The 5,922-nt window shown below is 41.2% G+C and overlaps 1 protein-coding gene across 1 annotated transcript in view; it reads right to left on the reverse strand.

Annotated features, from left to right (window-relative positions):
• Positions 1-5,040, reverse strand: part of ZSCAN2 (zinc finger and SCAN domain containing 2) — a 79,088-nt gene extending 74,048 nt beyond the window's left edge. The window contains exon 1 of the mRNA XM_069098742.1: positions 4,878-5,040. The gene's annotated coding sequence lies outside the window, so the exon portion shown is untranslated. The remainder of the gene's footprint in view (positions 1-4,877) is intronic.
• Between the last annotated feature and the right edge of the window lie 882 nt (positions 5,041-5,922).

Below are 5,922 nucleotides of genomic sequence, written 5' to 3' on the forward strand. Positions count from 1 at the left end.
AGATATGTTGTTTTGGGTGAAGTATATGAAGGAAATCTGACTTCCTACATATTTGTGGTTAGGAAAGGGAGGAGTATTTTAATGACCTTCTCAGACAATTGTGGATATTCTTCTTTGACACTAAATCCAAACTCATTCAGTGGTAATTGCTTAAAGGTTTGTTGCAATGTGAAATCTGAACCCACCTCAGTGACCTTTTCATGCTCTGTCACATTAAGATCCATTGGTCTGTCTTATATTTTGAATGGATCTTTTATTCACGCATGATTTGGTATTAATATCATGCATTGATCCTTTGGAAAATATTGGTTCACTAAGTTGAACCAATGCAGGTCTTCCATTCCATTGATTGATTGATTAGTATCACTACCAATCTCATTAGAAAAGACTTTAAGTATTGAAAAGCTATGAAGCTACAGTGACTGTTTTTCAAAATTCTAAATTTTTGTTCAAAAGCTTGTAGTTTATCATTGGCAACAAATACCACCATAGGTTTGTTTGGCTCATTTTGGGAAAAAAAATGCCTAATAAATATCTAAGTCTGAATAACCATAGTTTGCCAGTCATTCTCTCAAGTAAAAATGGTGTTTCATTACAAAAAAAAAAAAGCACCAAGCTCAGCTCTCAACTCAAACAATGGCACAAGTGTGTTTCCTCAAGGTAGCCCACTAGACTTTGGTATCTAGAAGCTAGGAGGTGCCATAATGCACAGAGTGCTGGGCCTGTAGTCAGCAAGACTTCCTGAGTTCAAACCTGGTCTCAGATACTTACTAGGCTGCGTGACCCTAGACAAGTCACTTCACTCTGCCTCAATTTCCTCAACTTCAAAATGGGGATAATAACAGAACCTATTTTACAAGATCAAATGAGATAATAATTGTAAAGCATTTAGCATTGCATCTGACACTTATGTGCTAGATGTTAGTTATTACTGCTCTGTCCTATCCCTTGGCTCATGCTGGCCTCTGGATGTGTCTTAGTACTTTTATCCAGACTTTTCTTTCCCCAAAATGCATACCAGCTAGGATAACATTAAATACACAAGATATAACAGCCAAAAGTTTATTTATATAACAATGAGAATAAGAGGTAGCAAGGGAAAACATAGGAGGCTCAGAGGTATGGTCAACAGTTGTGCAGAAGTGCTGACTAGGCGTAGCCAGCTCCGGTTTCACAGAAACTGGAGCTTTCCTGCTTTGACTTCTGCTCACAGAAGATAGCTGAGGTAAAAACTCCAGAGGAGAAGGGGCGGCCAGGTGGCTCAGCGAGTAAGAGCACCGGTTCCAGTGTTGGGACGACCTGGAGAATCCCAGGCTCAGACACTCAGCACCACACCCAGAAATAACTGGCCGTGTAACCTGGAGCAAGTTACTTAACCCCAATTGTTTAAAAAAACTGCCTGCTTCCTCTAAGCCTACCTTTTCCCCATTCAGAAACATAGAAAAAGAAAATTATCTCTAAGGGACAGCATCAGCATTATCTCTAAGGGACAGCATCAGTCATCTCACCTAAACCCTATCTAATCAGCACAGTCCACAGAATCATGGTCAGCCTCAGCATTTTCATCAATAGTTTCAGTCTCTGTCTCTCTGTCTCTGTCTCTCTCTCTCTCTCTCTGTCTCTGTCTCTGTCTCTCTCTCTCTCTCTCTCTGTCTCTCTCTCTCTCTCTGTCTCTCTCTCTCCCTCTCCATTTCTTTGTGATGCTGGGGCTTAAAATACAGGAGGCTCTGGCACAGGTTCCCAAAATAGAAGATTAATTGCATACTCTCACCCTCAGTCCAGCTTCTCCCCTTTCAGAGTGGTTCTTCTCAAATTCCTTGGCAAAACTCTCTCATCCTCCCTTAGGTCCACAGCCATGGTGCTGCTGGTTGTGTGGAAGTATCTCCATCTCCATGGTGAGTGTGATGCAGGGCTACACAAGTACAACAGGGATAATAAGGGGAACTTCCTGGTCTGTTGGACTGGGGAACTTTCTGTGGAACTGCTGGTGTGAGTGCTGGCTCCCATGTTCTGGCTTAGCTTAGAAGGACTTGCATTTTAGGGTATAAAAACAATCCCTTGTTGATCATTGTGTGTATGGGGAGGTGTGGGTGGGGCTAAACCAAAGATGATTGGTGTTTAAACCGAGAAGAAACACCCACTCAGCAATCTAAAAAAGAAAAGAAAGCTAAGAGCAGTAAGAGTGTCCCTTTCCTACCCATACCAAATTGTTGTTCACCCTTCATTCTCCAGGAGGACCAAGGACATCAAGAAGGTAACGTCTTGACTTGCTCGTGAATTGGATTTAAATAAGGCAAAGCAGTGCAACGTTGTCAGTGTATGCAATGGCCAAGAGCACAATGTATGGAACATTTCATATGAGGAACAATTGTGTCTAATTTGAACAATGTGGCTTAGACACACCCACCTCTATGAATTAGGCTATTCTAGGACAAAAATTGACTATTTTTTCTTACAAGGTCTTATTGATACCTTTGTTTTTACATCACAGACATATCCCAGTAGCCACCATACTAACAATGCATATGCTGAACTCTTCTTTATAACATTCAAAAATAGTTAAGCAAGACCAACTAACAATACTGACAGTGAACAGAACATTCTGCATCCGTATTTCCACCACACTACCGCTGCCTAAGGAGAGAAGTAGGTTTCATTATCTATTCTCCAGAGCCAAGATTGGTTATCAAAATTAATTAGAGACAGCCTATCTTTTAGTCTACACTGTTCCCCTGGTTCTGTTTACTTCACCACGCATTAATTCATAAAGGTCTTACAATGTTCCTCTGAATTCCTCATATGTATTGTTTCTTATGGTGCAATAATATTCTATTACATTTATGTATCACAATTTGCTCAGCCATTCCCCAAGCAATAGTCACCCATTTTATTTCCAGCTTGCTCCAAACCACAAAGAAGGGCTGTTGTGAATATTTTGTTCTTCCTATGTGTAGTGTGTATTCTATGGCCTCTGTCTCTCAGAGCAAGGAGAGCTACTTCTTCCTCTCTGGATTCTGGGGGATCCCTGAAGGGTTAGGGTGTTGTTCTCCAATGATATCAGCTCTAGCCCCCATTCCAGGTATGTTAGCCTCACTGGTGACTGCCCTTCTCTAGTATCTGGGTTCTACTTAACATCAATTACCTTTGATAAAGGGATATTTGCTTTAAAGATATAGCAAGAACAAAAACACAAAACTTTCCCTTCATACCTCAGGGGCACTTTCCTTTTTATCACACCCAGGCCTTAAGGGGGCAGTGGACTCAGACATCACTTTCAACACAGTATGGTTCCCTCTAAGTTCATGTTCCAGTGTGGCATTACTGCTAGTCCCTGTCTCAGCTACTGCAGTACTGGGTCCCAAAGGTTGCTATCTCGGTATTTATCAATCAATAAACCTTGATTAAGTGCCTACCATATGCTGGGTACTGTGCTATGCTCTAGAGATGCAAAAACCAAACAAAAACAAAAAGATGGTACCTGCCCTCCAGGAGCTTACAATCTAATAATCAGTGCTGGGCTGGCTATAAAACCTGGCATAGACTCTACTTCCAGACACCTAGACCTTGATTGTTATGGTCTTTCAAAACTTACAGGGTCATAACCTCCAATCTCCTTCACCTAAAATGAAACAAATGCCTAGAAATGCCGAGGCAAAGAACCAAGACCCGTATTCAAGGGCCACTTGGTTTCAGAGAGAGAGGGCCCAAAGCCTCTCCTGTGATAGCACCCATCAGTCAGGAAGAAATGTTAGAAAACATGAAGCAAATCCCCAAGCTCAAAGAATTCAATAGAGGTCACCTTTACTAGTTTATCATGGAAGTGCCTGCTAATTTACAAGGTGAGAAGGCAAACTAGTCTCCATAAAATGGGGTAATCAGGGAGGGCTTCATGGAAGAGATGATTCAAAGAATAGTCTAACCAATTTCTTTTTTTGCTTTTCTCTCCCAAAGCTACCTATTTCCCTCTATGTTTGACAAGGAAAATTGTATAGATATTTTTGACTCGAAGTCCTGTGTTTTTCACATTGTGAAGTCCAACCCTGCTAAAAAGTGTGACATTATAAGTGCTTTAGGTTAAAGTCTTCAGATTTTTCTCCCATGTCAATAAAGGAAAGAAGCAATACACTGAGACCTGGAGAAGGAAGAATGACACTACTGGATAGAACTCCCCTCATTCCTGGCTCCAAATTCATGTGTTCTCACTTCTCACCTGGTTCCATATAACCTGTTTTCCTCAATTGCTATGTATTATAATTTTTCATCTGCTAAGTGGAGATAATCTTCCTCAAGCTTCATTACATTTTGTTTCATGTATAGTTCCTTCTTTAATGGATTTCCTCTTTAATATGGGAGTGGTGGTACAACCATTTGAAAAGCAATTTGAATTATGCAAATAAAAGTGACTAAAATATCCAGACCTTTGGAAGCAGAGACTCCCATTACTGGGCTTATACCCCAAAGAAGCCATCAATAAGAAGAAAGTCCCCATATCTTCCAAAATATTTATAGCAGCACTTTTTGTGATAGTTAGGAATTGGAAACAAAGTAGATGCCCCTTCCCTAGAACAAAGGTCATGGACACATTTGGAAGTTCCATGAAATAACCAATCTCATCTTAGAATGTTAGTAAATGCACACAATAAAATAGATAGAATGATAAAGGAGGTCACTTATATTGAAATAAAGATATATTATTTCTCCATGCAAGTTTGCAAACCACTTGAAATCACCCTATGGATTTCTTGGGGGTCCATAGACACAAAGTTAATATAATTCCTAATATTTAAGAGGAAGAAAGAGATAAAACAGCTGATTAATTCATAAGGTGTAAACAATAGGCATCATAGAAATTCCAGCAACATTGGGAACTTTCTTACCTTGCTTTTATTGAGGATTGAGCTATTCAAAAGTGCCTGGGCTTTACTCCCCAAGATTGGCTGAGAAAAGCCTGTCTAAGTAGCTTGTTCATTCTTAAGTATGAAGGAATGTATCCTGGACATCTTGGGTAGTGAGCTATTCTAAACTTGTATTCCTGGGGAAGAGCTGTCCAGCTGTGGGCTATACATCATGTCCTGGAGTCGTCACTCTCCCCACCCCCTGCTTTTCGAAATCATACCTATCCGAATAGGAGATAAGACTTAAGAAAAAGCCAGAGAAGACTGTCATTTGCCACTTTTAGTACCTGCTTAACCATGGTCAAGTGATTTCAATTCTGTTAAGTTTGTTTCTTTGCTTATAAAATAGAATGGTTTAACCCTTGCATTTGTTACCACCTAGCCTTACAGAGAGAATAACTTGTGAACTTTAAAATGCTCCAGAAGCTCGATGACATCACTGAAGGTCATCTCCAGCCTGAAGCCCTCCTAGATTCCTGTCATGGACACTTTCCTGTGTCAGTGGGCAAGTTTCCTAAGGAAGTTTATCTCTCTAGCAGGAAGACTGAGCAGGATCCCAGGCTTTTGGGGTTGGGGCTTTGAGGGGACTGACTGCTTCTAGGGATCCATCAGGGCCCTGACGTTTCTCCTTTGTGCCAGTGGTTCCCACAAGAACCTTTGGAAGGCTTTGCCTTGCAGCCCCCAGTTTTCTTCTTGTGGGACAGGGAAGCTTCAGGGGTGGTTGTATTTTGCCCTTCCCAGGGCACCCCCCCCCAATGAGTCTAGCCTCCTCAAGAAAGGTCTCCCTGACAACCTGGGCACCTATTTACTGTTTCAACAGATTGCACACCATCATTTACATCTTATGTCTATCCTATAACCTTAGTAACCGCTTAATGAACAGTAGAAACCACATGGGACCTATGGCAAGAACCCAGGAAGGGCTTACTACTGGTAGAGGAAGAAACAAGGGAGGCTCTGGAATCACACACACACACACACACACACACACACACACACATACAGACACTCTTGACAACTAAGGAAA

Source organism: Petaurus breviceps, unplaced genomic scaffold (assembly GCF_028583685.1).
Source record: "Petaurus breviceps papuanus isolate PSGF00001 unplaced genomic scaffold, PetGlider_PUasm1.0 37, whole genome shotgun sequence".
NCBI classification, from domain to species: Eukaryota; Metazoa; Chordata; class Mammalia; order Diprotodontia; family Petauridae; genus Petaurus; species Petaurus breviceps.